The 20,223-nt window shown below is 45.3% G+C and overlaps 1 protein-coding gene across 1 annotated transcript in view; it reads right to left on the bottom strand.

Moving 5' to 3' along the window:
* LARGE2 (LARGE xylosyl- and glucuronyltransferase 2) overlaps nt 1-15,719 on the bottom strand; it is a 33,234-nt gene extending 17,515 nt beyond the window's left edge. Inside the window, exon 1 of the mRNA XM_081906143.1 lies at nt 15,551-15,719. The gene's annotated coding sequence lies outside the window, so the exon portion shown is untranslated. The remainder of the gene's footprint in view (nt 1-15,550) is intronic.
* Between the last annotated feature and the right edge of the window lie 4,504 nt (nt 15,720-20,223).

Raw genomic sequence — 20,223 nt, forward strand, 5'->3', positions numbered from 1 at the left:
TTGTGGGCTCATATGCCTTCAGACCATACCTTGGGTCAACAGACAGATGATCAATCAACTAATAATTCTTTTAATTTGGTGAACAACCCAACCGTGAGCAAAGCCCCTGGATTTAAATGGGTAAACGCTGTGGAATTAGTAGTTTCCAGTCATCAGAAAATGGGTACATGTACAGAGCTGTCAGAAATCTCCAAAAAGAACGGTAACAGAAATTCCATTATCTAGACTTGGAGGCATCTTTCCCCATGCCCATAAGTGGCTGAATCCAGTCTCTTTCTCCAGTGACTGGCAAGCATTAAAGGGAAGCAAGAGTTTCTCATGTGATTTTTTTCCAGCTTAGCATCCTGCTGTTCACAAAGCTAATCCTTAAGCCCTCCAGTCTCCAATGCGCCTGCTGCATTCCTCAGAGACCCATGAGGCAATTACCAACCAGACAGAGGCTCCATTTAGGTTGAAGGGTCACTGGCTAAACCAAGTGGAAAACGCATTCATGACTGTTCCCTGATCTTCCTCATTTCCCTGCTCACCGGAGTGCAAAGGCATCAACATCTGTACCTTCCCATTAACACCGTGTGTCTAAAACAAACAAACAAAAAACCCTAGCCCAGACAGTCTCTCATGGGTTCCATGTCTTACTTGCATATATGTAAAATGCAAGAAGACCAGACAGCCTTTGCCATTTGCCTGTTATGGAAGAGAGTGAGACAACACAGGCAAGAAGGCACAAACTAGTTATTCATTCATTTATTTTGCAAAGAAACAAGGAAAACACCTGCTATAATCAGTGCATTAAGGAGAGGAGAAGACATTGCTGTGTGTTTGCCTCCTTAAAACTTACAGAACTAACTCCAAGCACCACAGATCTGTTACCCAGCATTGCTTCAAAGGGTGGGTGGGGGAGCCCAGATTTTGTTGTGGGGTGATATGTGGAGAGCAGAAGAAAGGGTGCATGGGTGGAGTCTACCATATTCACAAGTGACGATTCCCACAGCCTAACATGCTATTGTGGTGCATATTCTTTGAGGGCCCCTATTTGAACAGAACTGTAGGGTTTATTTTCTATTATACAAGATGTGCAACTGGGTTTGTGGACCAGGTTATGATTTCCTAGCACTTCAGTCCCCCCCCCCCCCCGGGTAGAGTTATAAGCCACACCACCCAAGCCGCATAGCCCTCATTAGCAGCAGCCTGTAGGAACAAGGTGGCCATATCAAAGGCAGCCACATTCATACTGTGATCTGGAAAAGCCTGTGCTTCCTTGAAAACGGCTCCTCAGCAAGGAGATCGGGAAAGAAAGACAGGATTTCCCATCACAGACAATCTTGTGCTGTAACGTACATCTGTAGTGATGTGAAAGCCCTGAATATAGGAAGTTTACAAACCACCATTTTTAGGTTTAGTTTAAAACCCAGTCACTCCCATCTTGCCCTCCATTCTCCCTGTTTTGTCGCTCTTTTTAATTTTATTATGTTTATATCCCACCTTTCTTCCGTCCAGGCACTGTCCAGAGCCAGACCTCTTTAGCTTCAGTCAAGTGGTGGTCTCATACGGTGCCTTGGGGCCATATCCTGGGAACTATGTGACTTCCATGGCAAGGACTTTGGAGACAGGAACCCAGCTCCTAAGCTGTACTGTACAAGACTGTTACCTGTACTCAGCTCTTGGGACAGGCTGACTTCTGTTCCAAGGTTCTTAGAAAAGTAAGAGCAGTTAATTATAAAGTGGGTGGCTCTTGGTGGGGAAGGGTGTCTCTTGTAAAAAAGGGTTTTGCCTTTTATAAAATAACAGTTGAGATTCTGCCTGCAAGTGAGCTTTCCAGTGGTATTTGACTGTGTAAACACATCCACATACTATCAGTGATAACTATGCTAAAGCAAGGGGAGTTATGCTACAAGCTGAAGGAATGCAATGTGTGTGAATAACTCCCAATTTTATTCAGGCTGCAAACTCCAAGGGATCAGGTTGAACTTTTGTAGCCTCATTAGTTTGCCCAGTAAGGGGTGGATTCCAAGGCAAATGAGAAGAGCTTCCCACATCTCTACTTCATGCTACAAAGCTTAAGCTCTCACTGCCGGGAGATGTATATTGTTAGCGTTTAGGTATCCAAAATGCCAGATTCCCAGGATGTGTATGGACATGTTGGTGAGGCCCCTCTGTCAGGTTCTAATCCCGTAACTTTGTTCCAGGAGAAAGTCAATGCCCCATAGCTTGATCACTGGCCCTAGATCACGGCCCCTAGAACCTAACATCCTAGATAAGAACAGCAAAAAGCATTCACACATTGCCTTTCCCCCCCCATACACTGGAATCTCCCGCAAAAGGGCTGCCTTACTCAAGAAGCCTATTAGTGTGTACATCAGATGAACATTACTGGTGCATGCATCCACTCACTTTGCTGAACACAGTGCAGATTCATGTTGTTTTTATTTATAACACATGTCCACAAAAGGAAGGCAAATGGTCATGTAAACGTTTAGGAAAAAGGCCATAAAGCCACTTGTGTGCTAATATTAATTATTCATATAGCTCCTGGGCAAGTGACAGAATAATGACTCCATGCCTGAGATTTGCATTAGCAACAGCTGGAGGTTGTGCAGGAACCTTTCTTTAGTCATAGGACTAAAAAAAAAGGGCCTGGATTACTAGCCAGTCATCCATTCAGAGCCCTTGTGCCTATTGAAGCACAGAACTTTTGATGAGTCTTTAGAGTTGGAGGAGGGAAGAGAAGGTGTGTAAGGTCTGTAGGCAAAGGAACTGCTCTCCATACCCTTTGTAAGGATTGCTCAATGAAAGGGACATGCAGTGTTGCTGTTCAAACAAATAATGAAGCCCATCACACAGCAGGGGATTGATTCACTGTGACACAACTGCAACCCCTTCCTATGGTGGACCCCTGCAGTGCCCAGATGCAGAGGCCCCCAAATCCTCACACATGCTAGAAATAAGACAAGCAACTTTGAGGAGCCTTTTAAGTGAGGCTGCCTGGATATAGGTCAGGTGCACTGAGCTGGGGTAGAAGCTCTAGAAAGCAGCAAGTGCCAGCATGACACCCAGTTTCATAATCCCTTCTCCTGCTGACATCATCATTGCTGGAGGGCACACCAACTGCTGAAAGCCTGCTTTCTTGATCTTTCCAATAAAACCACTGTGCCAGCTAGATGCAATAGAAGTATCTGTGTCAGGAGAAGACTCATGGGCTGTGCACCCTTCACCCTGTCTATGCAGATCTCGGCCTAGAGGAAGGGGGGTGAAAGAAAGTGATAGTTTGGAGGAAGGAAATAAGGTACAAGGAAAATAAGAGAAGAAATTACAGAAGATAGGTAATATATATATATTCACTTGAGAGGCATGTAGAGGAAAGGAAAACAAAAGAAAAAGCTTTCATCAGCAAATGCGGAGGACATCACAATACTTCCAAAACAAATGTTTGTACTTAGCTTGAGATAAGTGAAGTGATGGGACACCTCTGCCACAAGGAAAAAGCTCAAGCAAAGAACTTCCAAATATGGCTTAGATCTCAGTAGAAAAGGATGCCAGTAATTGCCAGCAGGTTATGCCATACTCTGCCTCCACCTGGCACTGTGACTGGTTCTGCCCACCCTCCCTGCACCACCATTTTGTAACTGGTGGGCCTCAGTAATTTTCAGCCGTCTCAAGTGGGCTTTAGAGTTGGAAAGTTTGAGGACCGACCCCTGTTCTAGGAGATGCTGCCTTACACCAAACGGCTACAGGATCATACAACACTGGCTAATTATGAAGACGACTGGAGGGTATTCCTAATTCTTAGGAAAGGCTACAGTAGATCAGTAGCAGATCACACACTTTGCATGTAACCCCTTCCCTGTCCATTCAATCATTTGAACCACCAGCTCAGGGTGATGCCGTGCAGAGGCAGTGCCGATTAATGTGGGCACCCCTGAACAGAGGCACCAATGGCCAGTCTTCCATGAACCACCCTTCGCTGTTATGCACACACGTCCCAATATCAAGTTTTATTTATTAAAAGCACGTTACCTAGCTATTGAGTGGAAACAGCGCCTTAGATGTTACCAATAACAAGGCAACCCCTGCCCGTTCTAATCTAAAAGATGTGAGGGGGGGAGAGGGAGGTTGGGAAGAGGCAAGCAACGTCTGGCAGCAGCGAAGTTACAAAGTTCTTCCGATCAGCTTGAATGAGAAAGGGAGGGAGAGGAGGAGCCAGACAGCTGGTCTCTTTGAGGTAACCAAACATTAAGAGGTTTCCAGGAGGTGTACAGCCCTGCTGGTGGGTCCCTTTTTTGTTCAGTCCTGTTCGAAACCCGCCACACACACAAACACACTCACTCATTCACAGAAGGGGTTTAGGAAAAGAGCGGAGACCTAACCCGCGCCGCCCACCTTCCGCCGCGGCTTGTGAGTGAGCGGGTCGCCAGCACCGCGCGGGCGCGACGTGCCCTTCACGGGCCAGTAAACTGAGCTGCTGGGAAAGAGGAACAAGGGAGCTGTCGGGGGAGCGAATGCCGCTGCTGGGGTGGTTTCATACTAGAGAGCTTAAGGAAGTTTCAAGGATCCTGGAAATCAGCTCAATAGAGAGAGCGCTTTCACTGGAGGGCGGGGAAGAGTGTGGCTGTGGGTAGAATTCTGCACACCTCCGTAACTGCGCAAGCCCACCGCCCCCACCCCAACCACCCCTACCGCGGTGCCGTGCGCTCTGCGCCCCCGGGGCAATGCCTTCCGCAACCCTGATTACGCGCGAGGTAACAAGCAAGGACGCAGCGCGATCTCTCGCCCACGGGGAAATTGGTGGGAGGCGCCACCGGTGTTGCTTCACAGGGACCTCCGAGCATCTGGCCCGACGATCCTCTCCCCTCCTCCACTTTCCTTCCCACCTGCTGCAGGCGCTCCCAGCAAGCCCAGGTGTCCTTACCTGGCTCTTGTCCTCCGTCCGCCGCCTCCCCCCTGGCCCTGAGCTTTGCGCGCAGCCCACAGACAGCAGCGCCCTTTTCTACGCTTCCTCTGCCCTCTTTTCCTTGCTTGCACACGCCTCCCTTTGGGATCAGTCACTTTCCTCTCCTTTCTTTTGTTAATTCCCGGAGCCGGGGCCTCCCCTCCCCTCCCCGGAAGGCGAAGAACAAAAGGAAAGCCCACAAAAGGAAAAAGGTTACATTAACTTTCTGCTCAGCCATCGCAAAGTCGCCCAGGGCAAAGGGGAAGCCGCCTGCTCCGCCTCCCCTCGCCCCCCCCCCTTACCTTGACTCAGCCGAGCTGCCCCTTCCTCCCCTCCGGTAAGTTGAGGCAAGAAAAAACTCGCATCGCCACCGGAGGGCTCGAGAAAAGCGCCGCCACTGCTAGAAGTGCCAAAAATAAAGTAAACACAGAGGGTCACCGCTGCCCACGTGAGAAGCGGCGCGGCGTCCCGGGAGCTCCGAGAAAAGAGCCTCGGCTGGGAGGAGGAGGAGGAGGCGAGCGAAAGTGGCGGCAATTAACTCCGCAGGCGCCGGGGCTGACCCCAACTCAGGACGCCTGGCAGCAGCAGCAGGGTTGAACCCGGATGTGGGAGCCCCCGGGACCTGAATCCGACAGTCAGCCGAGCCTGACCTGAAAACCCAACTCTCGGGTTAGTTCGTCCTATAAAGAATTAACACGGCGGGTCCCTGCCCTAGAATGACATGCTCGCTGCACTGTTTGAATGGCACCTGCTCATGCCCATCTAGTTTCCTCTTACTGTTTTTATAACACACACTCGTGCATGTTTACACAGAGGTAAGTCCCGCTGCATTCAATGGGGCTTACTTCCCAGTATTTACTAGGAATAAATCTCACTGGGATCAAGCCTTTGTTGTTGTTTTGTCGTGTCCTACTCTTCGTGACCCCATGGACCAGAGCACGCCAGGCAACTTTTGAGGAGTGAGCTTTTTCTTTTTCAATAAAGAAAGACGAACTCTTGTATCGCGGGTTTCCCACAAGCATCTAGTTAGCCACTATGAGAACCAGATACTGGACTAAGCTGGGCCACCGGCTCTTCTGTTCTTACGATACACCAAGATCTATGGCCGTGCAATGTGAGAGATGCATCGAGTGTGCCTGTTTGCTCGCAGGCGAGGTTGGAGAGGCTTCTCCAAAAATAATCAGGCAGCTCCGGTCACCTTTTTTCTGTCCTGCTTGAAAATAAAAGCGTTCGGGGGATTCATCAAAGCCCCATCCACCCGAAAAGGTCTCGAAGAAACAGGAGCCTCTTCTTATCTAGGAGCCTCCAGGCCGGGAGACTCGGAGGCAACGCGCGCCGTGCCGAGGACCTGGAAGGAGCCCGGGCGACGAGCCTGCAGGAATGCCAACTATGCGGAGGCTGCCTGTACCTGCAGCTGCTCCCTTGCTGATGGCCCCCCGGCCCGCACGGGGAGGAAGAGAGAGAGAGATTCTCCTCCAGCATCCGCGAAGAAACGAGCAGCGCCCGAGAAAAACCATACCTGGGGCGGAGAGGGAAACCAGCTTCCCTTCACGCCCGGTACAAGCAAGTGCAGACCCGCCTGCACTCGCGGGCCGTCTGGGCCTTCGTACCAGCGAGACGCAGAGATGTCTGCCCCCAGGCTACCATTTATTTCCATTACAAAACTGCAACGACAACGAAGCTCTCGGGGAGTTTTTCCAGCTAGTTTGCAGACCCACCTTTAACGGCTCTAAAGGGAGGTGGGGTGTTAATTGTACAAAGAAACTAATAACTCCTTTCCAGTTGTCACATTCCCAACAAACATGCATAGAAAAAGGGTACAGGTCTGGCCCTAGCCTAGGGTATGACCAATCAGAGGAGAGCAGAGGGAAGATATTAAAAGCAGTGAAATGTATCTTCTAGTCAAACAGTTTTTGTATGTTGTGGGTAGAGGCGGGGAGAAGATGGACAAAGTTTCTTTTGTGGAATGCATGACTTCTGCAGGACAGGCCATTTCTGAGTTTTCCCTCTCCAAGAAACGCAGCAAGAGCGAGAGGGTGGAGAAGGTTTTTAGGGAAAGGTCATTAAGCGTGCAGCTCTGCTGGAGCCACACATTAAGAGATCCGAAGACACCCGTGTGTGCGTGCACACACACACACACACACACACACACACAGGCATAGTAATATGATGATTTACACATGCATCCATAGGCATATAATTTAGTGCAGTAGCTGCAGAATCATGAATATGACTGACAGATGAAAACCCTTTGGCCAACTTTTTTAGGACACAGAAATGTGCTCTCCCATGTATACTTGCAAAGTGAAGCAAAGCACCACATATGCATGCGCACACAGAGCTTTTGCACATTAACAAGTACTTTTGCTCCTATCCATTACCACGTTTTGGAATGTTGCTGCCTATGTCAGGACCTGTGCTAAGTTAACTCAAAGGAAGACAACCCTTAGCAAATGTAAGACAAGACCTTTCTGTGACGGGTTAGATTTTTTTACTTCCCCTATGATCCTCTCTCGTGCCAGACAAAATAGTAGGCTGGCATAAATCACACAAGGAAGAGGGAAATCAAGGGACCAGAGGTCCTGCACCTTCAGTTCTAAGGAATCCTTTTGTCCCAAGAGAAAATCCTTCTCAAACCTCACCATATTAATTGGCTCCTTCTGTTATTCCTGGCTGGAATCTATCCTTCCTCAGCAGCTTCTTGCTTGCACTGGGCAAACATTGGCAGCAACAGGATGAGGAGCTTCCCAATAATGGCATTCTTTGTTACCAACATACTCTTAGAAGGATGTAGATGAAACTGTTCACAGCATGTGACTGTTTTTGCTGCCCTACAGCCAACAGCCCCTCACTTCACTTCATGGGCTCTTTATAGCTTGCAGCCACAAAAGGCAGGTAGCCTTTAAAAAACACCTCAAATCTCTATTTGTTATTGCTATTATGCTGCTTAGGTGGTGTGGGGGGGTGTACACAGAAACACACAACCCACAGATAAGTTTTGGAGCATTCCCCCCCCCATATTCTGAAAGTGTTTTGTTCATCCACACCAAATTACAGAGCCAGACATGTCTTGGGAGGCTGCCTTTTGCTCTTCCCTGTTCAATACTATACAAAGTGAACACTTATTGGAAAACTGAGGCATAGAAATCATGCAGCAGTACAACACCATCCAGAAAACCTTCCCTATAAACTAACAGGATCAGGGCACATATCTCATGCCTAAATTCACACCACTGCAAGTACCAAAAAGGCCCATCTAGTCCAGCATTCTGTTGTCATAGTGGTCAGCCAATGCCTGTGGGACTGCTCCGGTGGGAAGGTAAACGGTGTTTCTGTGCGCTGCTCTGGTTCACCAGAAGCGGCTTAGTCATGCTGGCCACATGACCCAGAAGCTGTACGCCGGCTCCCTCGGCCAATAAAGCAAGATGAGCGACGCAACCCCAAAGTCGTCCGTGACTAGACCTAATGGTCAGGGGTCCCTTTACCTTTTTAATGCCTGTGGGAAGCTTGCAAGCAGGACACGAGAGTAATATTCCTCTCCCGCTCATGTTCCCCAACAACTGGTAACCAGAGACATACTGCCTCCAACATTGGAGCTGATATATAGTCATTATGCCTGGTAACTATTGATAGCCTCATTCTCCATAAACAGCAGAGTAGTTAAAAGCAACACATTTTGACTAATTTTGACTCCTATATTTTGACTAATTTTGACTCCTATATTTTTTGCAAGCTTAAAATAGCAGGACGATTGCTACTGACATCTACAGGTGCCAGCTTCTCAGCTAGAAGCAGTAGGTGGAGGCAGGCGGCCTACCAGTCCCCTTCACCTTCATCCCTCCAAGGCAAGGCAAGAAGGTTGGCCAAGTGAGTAACTAGTGGAAAAAACAGGGGGAGGGAGGCACAGCAGCTGCTTTCTCTTTTAGAGCCTCCCTTAAAGAGACAGGCATAATTTCTGCTTTGAGCACCAAGCAACCTTAGCTTCGTAGACATATTTGCAGGGCACATGGAGTGCTTAGTCTACAGTCATGACATCTAGAAACCACTTATTTTAAATAATCACATGTGAACCACACTGGGTCTAAATAAATGTTGTCTAAGGAAAGGCAATGTAGACTTTAGCTTTTCAACAGGATGCTCCCATTTTTCTATACCTAGCCTTGCCCCCAACTCTGCTAAAGGTCTATCATTTCCCCTCCCACATTCATCTTGGGACATCATGGTTGGCTGGGTTCCCATGCCATTTTACCTTGTACTGCCTGGAGAGGATTGCAGTTCCTCCCATTAATTTGCAGTGCTGTAATGGGATACGTTCCACAAGGGCAGTTCCTTCTACTTCCGTACTCTTAGAGAATGAAAAGAACAATCAGTACTGAGATTGTGCAAGTCTGCTTGGAACTTGCACCCCTGTCTCTAAAACACTTTCGGTCATGTAGACCTCCTCAATAAATGACTCCTCCTACATTCAGCTTCTGTGCTTACTCACACCATAATCATTCTTCCTGCATTTGGGTGGGGAGGGGGGCAGGGGGAGAGCACTTAGAATATGCATGCTCATGACCTCAAATAGCTCAGAATATGCAGAGGCTAACTTTGTGCCTTGCAATTACGCAGCACACCAACAACATTCCAAAACGCCACTCCGGGTGGAAATTATGCACACATTTAGTGCTGTGGTTTGAAGGGCACAAACAATGGTTCGTAAGAACCAGAACTGGTGACTGCTCCTGAAAATATAATACTGGAAATCACCTTGGAATTTAACCTGCCCACAGAATCCCAAATTGTTAAAAGATATAACTGACATCATGATACGTGAGACAAAAGATGGATAACAGCCACAGTTGGCATTCACATATTTGCATATGGACTGGCATGAATACACAATGCCAGCTGCCCACCCAGTGTCCTCTTTGGGCAGAGTTATTTCTGGCACTGTAGTAACAGTAGCAATACACAAGTCTCCTGTCTGCCTAAGGAGAAGCAACCACACTAAAAATAGGGAAATCTCTATGATTGGGCATGAGGAAAGATGGTTAAAGCTATCTGCATAGCTCTCCAGTACCATTGGCTGTTTCACTGACAGTGACAGATATGCACACTATATATAGGGGTAGACACTGCAAGCCTCTAAGTGAGCAGGGGAGAGGATTTGCAAATCTGGGTCCTGCTAGACCAAGCGTGGCTTCCATGCCAGAAAACTGGAACAAAGAGCAGAAGTGCTTGGTAGAGACTGGGTTGCAGGAGGTGTGGTTTAAAATTTTAAGCTTCAAAATTCCTGCTCCTGAACAGAGGTATGCACTCTTTATAGGAGCACCATGAGATCCACTCTCAGCCCATGGCACTTTCTCAACAGTATATTGAGAAAGAGGCACAGAGGTTTTCCTCCCTGCCCCCAATCAGCTGGTATAATTTTTTTATGAAATAAATAAAAATAAATTGTGCTTGAGGGGATTAGGCCAGGACGGGATACCTCAGGCTAGGAACCAAATGTGGCCCTCCAGGACTCCGTATCAGGCTACACCTGGCCCTCATGAAGTTATTTGGTGTTTCTGCCCAGCTAGAATTGCCATTGAACGCTGCTAATGCCTCTTACTTGCCTAGATGAAGGACAGAGAGTGTATGTAGACACTAGCCTACTGCACGAAGGTAAAATCTGCACATTTGTTTTGCCCACTTTTTGCTCTGGCTCCACCCACTATTGGCAGGTCGCCTTCAGAAGGCTGCCCAGGTAGCCCACAGCCAGAAAAAGGCTCCCCAGCTCTGGATTAGACAAGCTAATCCTACCATAAGAAACATCCCTGGAATCAGTGATAAAGAGATTCACAATGAAAATGCTTAGTACAGTAGTAGCTGAGACGAAGTTATACGACATCATATTTTAAATATGTTTCTGGAGAAGCAGAGTTGTATTTCTATTGCACCTCTATCCAAAAGAGATCTGTAGCTCTGACAAAAGAGCCACTAATAATCACATTTCCTGCTAGAAGCAAGATATAACGAAGTATCAGATGAAGAATTATCTTAGTGCACAGGACAAACAGTGACAAGTATTGCAACTGAGAATCTACAACCTTTTTTAAAAGAACCCACTGAGTTCTGAAGTGTCTGGTTAGTAAGAAAGGAAAAGCAAATAGATTTTAACAGGTTATGACATCAACCGATTTAATATATATATATATGTTTATTTTAATGTATTTAAAATAAAGTATTGCATTAATGAATTTCATTGTTTATTGTTTGCTTACTTACATTTGAATGCATCCATGGATGGTTGATCAGATTTTTAAATGGTAAGCCACCGTGAGGACTTTAGTCAAAGCAGAATATGAATTTAAAAGAATAATAAGAATAGCTCACAGTGACAAGCAGTCCACAAGTGGATTAAGACTCACTCCATATTCATAATAAAAATGTTACAATTTTTTACAGGCTTCCTCATTCTATTGCATTGTTCTCAGCATAGCATTCGAGTTTTTGCAAAAGCTGATGGGGTGTTGTTGTTTTTTCAAGAGGGTTGTTGGCAAGGAGAAGCTTAATGGCAGTGTTAGAGTGGAGTGTGCAAGTTGGGGGCAGCAGATGCATATGATTAGGGCAATATGACCCCAACCCACAAAGGAAAGGAGGAATTTAACAACCCAATGGCAACCCAAACACCATAAATTTAAGGCACATGTAAAAAACTCTACCCCAAAGAATCCTGGGAACTGTAGCTTAAGAATTCTGGGAACTGTAGCTCTGTGAGGGAGTAAGCTACAGTTCCCAGGATTCCTTGCGGTGGGGAAATGTGCTTTGAATGTATGGTGTGTACACAGACTCTGTTGCTTTACATTGCAATTCTTTTGCATTCTAGTCCTTCCTATTTCTACCTATATCTACACAAACCCAATTAGAGCTGGGAGGAAAATACAAGATTCTCCGGTATCTCCCAGTTACACATACCATAATCCACATGCGTGGAATTGCAACTTTTGTAGTATGGTGGGATGGAGGTCTTTGCGCATGGGGGAGCCAGTATGCCAGAAAGAAACTCTTCCAATTTATCCCTGCTTGCAGCATGAAGAGCTCATTCCCTGACGCTGGACAGTCCTCACAGACAACCACAGGGGCATGTTGCTGAACAAGAAATAGAGAGAATGGAGGAGTGGGGAATTAATAGCAGAAAGCAAAGAAGATCATAAATCCAAATGAAGTGTTGATGGAATCACAAACCACAACTGAGTGGCCTATGCGTTTTACAACCTGTTGAGCTGATTTATTCCCGAATGGACTGTCAAGCCCAGAGGTAAGGCTGTGAAACAAATGGGGAAACAAACCCATGGTGAGGAGGAGAATCTCTTCTTCCTTCAATGAGATTTGAAACGGAAAGCTCTCTATAAAAAGGAAAGCGCTCCAGTGCCCCCTCATACTGATCAATAGCCCCAAGGTCTGCGTGGGCCTTATCTGGCCTGTAACTGTATAGGTCTCACATGATCAAGGGTGCAATCCCACACAGAGCTTCCCAGGCACGAGTCCCATTGAACACAGCACTTCTAAATGCATAAAAGGACTGAACTGCCAACTAGTAAATGGACGTCCCTCTGTGTGGTCAACGAATGCAAGCTTCTCCATGAAGAGAGATTCTTTACTGAAATGGAGACTTGTGAATGGTAAGCGAATTGCCCTTGTGCTCTAAAGGATGAATTATAAAAAAGAAGTCCAAATAAATGAGATTACACTTGGGTTGTTGTTTTGTCAGCAAGCTCTTATTCTTTGCTGCATTTTATTAGGTGAAACGGCATTTTGTAAGAGTTTGTTTCTGTTGCATATAAATGTTCTATTATTGTCATTGCTGTTACATGCCCTGAGTGTGGGATGGGTGATATATAAATTGCTTCGTAAACAGTCATCCTCTGCAGGTTCATTTAAGACACACTTCCTCAATCTGTGTGCATTCTTTCTAGCAGTTTCTTTTGATAGGGAGAACGCACACTTATGAAGAGTGAGAGGTCAGCATTCTTCTTGCTTTTTATCTACACCAAATGCACAAAAAATTGGGAAATGAGCACCACAATGAGCTTGCTGATATTTGCCTTCAATACTGGGACTATGACATGCAGGATCTGGACTAGTAATATAACACACCACTATTATAACACACTATTATAACACACTAGACTCATCTGTTTAACAAGCAACAGCATTTACTATTCTTTCATCCAAGATGGTCCCATTTTTTCATTCTACCTGTTGGGAAATATTTAACTTCCATAAGAGCAGAAGGTTCCTAATACTTCCACAAAAAATTGCTTTAGCCCCAGCCAGGAATGTGCATTTTGAATGGCTCTATTAAAACCTTTGATAACATGCTTGACATTAGATTTCTAATATTTAGAGAACTAGGTGCTTGGAAAGGATTAAGTGGAGATGGATCTTTCAAGGCTAGTTAAAACTCTTTTTGCATCTATTCTGCCCTGGACACATGAGTAGTCTGCTCTCCAAGAATAGGAGACTATGGAGATCCAAATAGGGCACTAAAAGCATAAATGCTCATTAAGCACTTTTAAAAGCTCTGTAAATTAAACCATTACAAAGTCTTGTGGCACCTTAAAGACTAGCAGATTTGTGGTGACCCCCCCCAAAAAACACACCTTTCATGGTGTAAAGTCTATCTAACACATGAAGTGTTATCCTCAGAAAGCCCATGCAGAGAAAAATACAGTGGACAGTGGGATCAAATGACTAGGAAACACAAGAAGTACAGTGTGACACACTTAAAATGCCAATTATTTTAGTGGAGGCACTGAAAAGATTTTGGACAGGTCATCCTACTTCTAAATATGCTGTTATGGTTTCCGAATGTTCCCTAGCAGAGAATAAAAATAAAAAGCCCACCAACTGCCATTTAAAAACTCCCTTTTAACACTCCCTTCCTCGACCCCCATTTTCCCATGCAGAATATCTTTGGAATGAAAGGTGGGGCTGAATTAGAATGGGGGAAAGATCTGATCAGACAGCACTGGAGGGAGGTCTGCAGAGTCCCCCAGGCTCTGCTTTATGTGTAAGCCAATTTGCCTTCTGTGATAACAATTCACCTGCACTGCTGTGCTAACCAAGTGAGGTTCCTGAGGTGAAGGTGTGCTGCACAGAAGGCAAATTGTTGGTGAGAGGAAGAGATCTCTTACTGAGTTCTGTGTAGAATAATCCTCAGTGGCAGACATAAGGACTCTGCGCCTAGCTGAAAAGGACAGGAGGGCTTTTATGTTACAGGCAAGAAAGGGCACCGACGCCCATTCAAATGAAGTAATGAAAATAGTGGCAATTCAAAATCCATTAGGGGCTTCACACTTTGTTCCCTTTCCCCTGTCAGTAAAAAAACACACACTGATCTTAGTACTCCACATTTCTAGCTCTTGCCAGAAATAATTACAGTAGTCTGTGCCTCAAGACAACTTTGAGTCCACAAGGTCAGAATCAGAGCATCTCTCAGCAGTTTTCGCAAGCATTATAGAAAATCTGGGCGGAATCCTTTAAAAAACCCACCCATGTCACCCAGTTCCAGAGCAGAGGCCTTGCCTTCTTAAAGGAAAGGGTTTTGCCACCAATTTTGACCACTTCCCCCACTTCAGCTCTTGTGGAATAATAGGGGGATCAAAATGTCTTCAACATCTCTCTCTCCCAGGGTCAATCCAGCTCTTACGCTCCTTTCTTCTTGCCATCCCTTTTATTTCAAAGTTCAATAAACAGGAAGAAAAGGGAAAGGGTCTTGACAAATCCCATCAAGGCTCAGGAAAAACCAAGCCTGCCTCCAGCTGACATACCAGGCCCTGCACTAATGAGAGGTAAGGAGGCACCTAAGAAGAACAGGCAACAGCAAAGAGAAGGAGAAATGAATTATTCACATTGCATGCAGTAGACAGCTGCACAAATCACACACTTTCCACACCTAAAAGGGACAAGCACCAGATCCTTGCAGGTCCCCATGCTTGACCAGGGCTTCTACATCTTGCATCCCAAGAGAGGCAGCCCAGAGGCCAACAGATGCATCCAGTCAAGAATGGAATTTGCAGCTGAAAGGCTTTTGTGCAAGGGATGCACAATAGCCAGGCCAGTACAGGGGAGGGTCAGAGTTAACTCTTTGATCACCACAGAGCCCCAGAGGGCAAAAAAGAAAGGAACAGCCTGTAGTTGCCACTCTTTCTAAAATGGCACATATGTTATCATGCATATTCAATCTAATCACTGATCACAGCAGGCCTCTAGTATTATTCAAGCAAAAAGAATACGTGTTCCTAGAACTGAGAGCTCCAGCAAGCAGTGAAAAAGCTCATCCCCATCCCATCTCTATAGCATAACACCAAATACAGTCATACCTTGGATCCTGAACGCCTTGCAAGTTGAATGTTTTGGCTCCCGAACACCACAAACCCAGAAGTGAGTGTTCTGGTTTGCTAACGTTCTTTGGAACCCGAACGTCTGACGGGGCTTCCAACTGGCTGCAGGAGCTTCCTTCAGCCAATTGGAAGCCACACCTTGGTTTCCAAACATTTTGGAAGTTGAACAGACTTCTGGAACGGATTCCATTCAACTTCCAAGGTACCACTGTAACCTTTTTTTTATCCTGTATGAGAATGAAAAACCAACCTTGACAATACACACCACAGTGCCTGGGGTGCAAAGGAGACCAACAAAGTGGATGAACTGCTGCGAGGGTTCTTGTCCATCTATAGATAGTGGAGAGTAGACATGGTCCCACAGTCACCAGGATAAATGAGCTCCAGAAGAAGAGTCAATGTCCATTGTTCAAGAGCACCTGAAACAGCACAGAGAGGCTGAACAAGGGTCAAAGTACAGGTGATACATATACCTCCCCTTTTACCTTCTCCCGGCCCCTTAAGGGGCTACCTGTTACTTCAGTGTAGAAGATTACCTACATTCAAATTATTTGGTACTCAGAACTGCACCTCAGTTGTATGTATACAACTATTTCTATACTGCCATACCATAAAGCAGGACAGTGCTCATAATAAAGAGACAATGAAAATGAATGTAATGTTTTATCACAATAGGAAGCTCAAGCTGCCATCAGAAAAATAAACAAAACATTTGCTACTCAGGATTGATTCACATGACCCCATTTACTCAGTATGTCTAGGGAATTGTGTTAATTTTGGTACATGGGAGCCCCAGCTTTCCAGCAGGTGGAAATTTTGACCGAAAATATTGCTCTTATGGGCAACAGAGGTTTTAGCAACCTCACTGTAAGAAGAAGGGTAGCACACGGCCCCCATTCAGCCCATATTTTGTTACGTTTCAGAGAGAAACTAATCAAACTTGCAGCACATTAAAAGAGGTCGGTGCTATGACAGAAAATGAACATTGCTGTGATGGCTCACACTGGTTTTACAATTACAGTGGTACCTTGGGTTACAGACGCTTCAGGTTGCAGATGCTTCAGGTTACAGACTCCGCTAACCCAGAAATAGTACCTCAGGTTAAGAACTTTACTTCAGGATGAGAACAGAAATTGCATGGTGGCAGTGGGAGGCCCCATTAGCTAACATGGTACCTCAGGTTAAGAACAGTTTCAGGTTAAGAACGGACCTCCAGAAAGAATTAAGTTCTTAACCCGAGGTACCACTGTACACTGTAAAATTACACTACCAGCAGAATGGGATAGGATGCCCGTATTTTGGTTTCCCCCCCTTGAAGAGCCAGCTGGAAAGGGAGTGAATGTCAATGGGAGACTTGTCAGCGTTAACAGTGCAATCCTATTTCTATTCAGAAGTGAGTCTCATTGTGCTGAATGGGCCTTACACCCAGGGAAGTGTGTATGAGATCCCAGCCAAAGGCCCACTGAACACAACAGAATTGTATTTCTAATGTATTGTATAGGATAGGATATGCTGCAAGTATCTTGCCCAGTAGGAGATATGTGAAATTTAACCATCAAACCTGAGCCCTGGGCTCATTAGAGATAATTTTAACAGGAAAAGGTATCACCTTTGATTTCTTAGTGGGAATTGGTTTTGAATGCAGTTTGAAAAGAATTCATGCTATTATGAATTTTAGAATTCCAAGGTCAGGCTCTGAAAGGAGTTCTTCCTTTGACCCAGCAGCTTACACACCTTGGGTAATTTGTATTTTTCTGAATTGTCATATAGAAAGGGTGGCAACTCTCAGGTAGGCCTGTAGGTCATATGTTATTTTGTCATTATAATAGAAATCCAGTATCTCTAAACCTTTCTCGGTAGTCCCCTGAAGGCTCTTCTTCTAAGCTTTCGTACTACATTAAAATAGCACGAGTTCTGCAACGTTTCTGAAATGTCTTGACAGAGCTCACAAGGAACGTTATTGCCATTGCAAGATTATACTTTGAATTGGAAAGCCAGTGCGCTCTTTCTCTCTCTCTCTCTCTCTCTCTCTCTCTCTCTCTCTCTCTCTCTCTCTCTCAAATGTGCTTGCTAATAAGTGTCCCGCTGTTATCGTTTCAAGTGGCAGGTAAGTGTGCCCTTTTGTGAACAGCCGTACTCATTGCTTCGGTGTTTAACTTTGTTATGTGTGATAGCAAATGTGGCAAGAAATGTCCGGGATTAAAATAAATAGTACTGAGACAACCAGGCGGAACATGAAAAGAAGTGTGATTAATGCCACCGCACACACATTTTTAGGCTGCCAGAAGCTGCCTAAAATAAAAGCAAACCAAATGTTTCTAGCCCCATACACATGGTGCTGATAACGCCAAGGCTGCAGGTTCAATCCCCATATGGGACAGCTGCGTATTCCTGCATTGCAGGGGGTTGAACCAGATGATTCTCAGGGTCCCTTCCAACTCTATGATTCTATGTCCACAGATGCACCCAGCAGCACTGTGGGAAATGGCTGCTCTAAAACACTCAATGTTTTGCTGAGGCACGGTAAATGCAAAGGAAAATAATGAAGAGAAAATATTTACAAGAGGCACAAATCAGTATGTTAGTAAGCCATCCTTCTTCGCCAGCTTCTACATCCACAGCGTTACCAGAGAATTCTTTGTCTTCAAGCTGAAATCTCTGCCTAGCAGGAAGATTTAATTCCTGTTCTCAGAACAGGTTTGTCAAGCACAGTGCATATTCCCACTTGCAGAAGTTATTAAGCATTTATAAAAGCTCAAATTATAACATTTGCTGCAAATGCTGCCAATACCAACAGGAATTTACTTGCTAAGGCATCACAGTCAGTCCAAGGGTAGGACACAGAAGAACAGGGAACAGACATTTTGTGAGGAGAATTGCATTTACTCATTTCCACCATGACAATTACTTTTAATACAGTCGTATTCTATGGAGAAAGCTTCCAGTGGGAAGATTACCCTTGAGTATGTTTAATACCACCCCAATAATTATCTTTCTAAAAGCATGGATGTAGGATTTAAAAACGGAATTCTTCGCATCAGTTTCTTGGACTCTATGAACCATTTGCTTAGCATTTTAGCTATTACATGAAGAAAAACCCACAGCCTGACCAAATAGCCACTTTCCTCTTAGGCTGCTGGGTAAGAGAAGATGACACAACCTGCCAGGGCTTGAACAACTAAGTGTGCTCTTTGGAAAAAATCAAACAATTGCACCATTCACCTGGAAACTGCAGGAACAGCAAAACCTTACGGTAAACTTGTGTGTTTTGGCATTTTAGGTTTAGAAAAGCTCTAACCCCGTAGCTGGATTGCTCAAGTCGGAATGCAAGCTCAGCAGCAGTACAGGAAAGAAACCCAATATAAAAGGTGATGCCTTTGGGAAGTACTGGAAGCAGCATCACACTATAAAAGTGTTAAAGGAATCAGTGGAACACAAATTTTACAGAGGCATTTCACAATACACAGCATCCAATATAGTCTAGTAAAAATAAGGCTGAGATAAAATAAATCATTTTTAGGGTAACATTTAAGCTAGCAGAAGTAGCAACATACTGATAGCTGCAATGTCCAGTTTGATGCAAAATGAGGCTATTCTCCGTCACAAGTTGCTACTGGAAGTGCCTGAAAATAGAAACAGTTGAAAACTAACAGGCACTGAGGCTGCAGCATCTCAATTTCTATAAGGTCAAATAGGTTCCCTTAAGGTCAAATAGGTCCCCTTATTTGATTTATTTTTATTATATATCTTCTCTTCTTCCTAAAGGAGGAAATGATTTTAAAATATTTAACAGGAGCATTTGTACCTTTACTACAACACTCTTGAAGAAAAACCTCTCTAATGCTTTTAACCCAAATTTCCTTCACTATACCAGCATCAACATACAGTCGTACCTTGGTTCTTAAACAGAATCCGTGCTGGAAGTCCATTCGACTTCTGAAAATGTTCAAAAACCAAGGTGTGGCTTTCGATTGGCTGCAGGAGCTTCCTGCATTCAATCGGAAGCCACGGAAGCAGCATCAGATGTTTGGGTTCCAAAGAACATTCGCAAACCGGAACACTCACTTCTGGGTTTGTGGCGTTCGGGAGCCAAAACATTTGAGTCACAAGGCGTTTGAGAACCAAGGTACGACTGTACAGTATGTTGTTGTTTAACAGTCACTATCATAACTTGCTATCACATAGTCACACCCAGCCCAGCACTTTGTTTGGGTTCAAGTTGTGCTCAAGCAAGGTGCCTCAGGCCAATAGCAGCCAATATAGGTAAAAATGAATTAGGAAATGAGGTGTGCTTTACAGTATGTTGTGCCCAAGCCAGTTGTCAGGCTGGATACAATTCTATGCTTGCTGTGTGGGTCGCTGACCTGAGGTCCAAAGCACACTGAGGTACACACCTCAATTCCTTATGATTTTTAATACATTGGACGTTATTGGTATGGGGATTCATGCTTGACAGTGTCTTGTCACTTACTGTCTAGATCAAGATGGAGACCACTTCTTTCAGAGCTCTGAAAGAGGTCTCTGCAACCAGATGGGGCCTCTTTGAGGAACCACAGGAGGATGGCCTGCAGTGCCTGGCGTGATCCCCCCTCCCCACCCTATAATGAAGTCAGCCTGACAACTAGGAATAGGAGAAGCAGGAGAAGCCTTTTTGCATTGATCTAGGTACCGCTCCAGCGGGAAGGTAAACAGCGTTTCCGTGCGCTGCTCTGGTTCACCAGAAGCGGCTTAGTCATGCTGGCCACATGACCCGAAAGCTGTACGCCGGCTCCCTCGGCCAATAAAGTGAGATGAGCACCGCAACCCCAGAGTCGGTCACAACTGGACCTAATGGTCAAGGGTCCCTTTACCTTTAAACACAGCAACTTACAATATTTTTCTTCTTATGGTAGCCCAATTGCTGTGGCAAAATACAATACAGGT

This window comes from Podarcis melisellensis (genome assembly GCF_964234715.1).
Source record: "Podarcis melisellensis genome assembly, chromosome: 1".
NCBI classification, from domain to species: Eukaryota; Metazoa; Chordata; class Lepidosauria; order Squamata; family Lacertidae; genus Podarcis; species Podarcis melisellensis.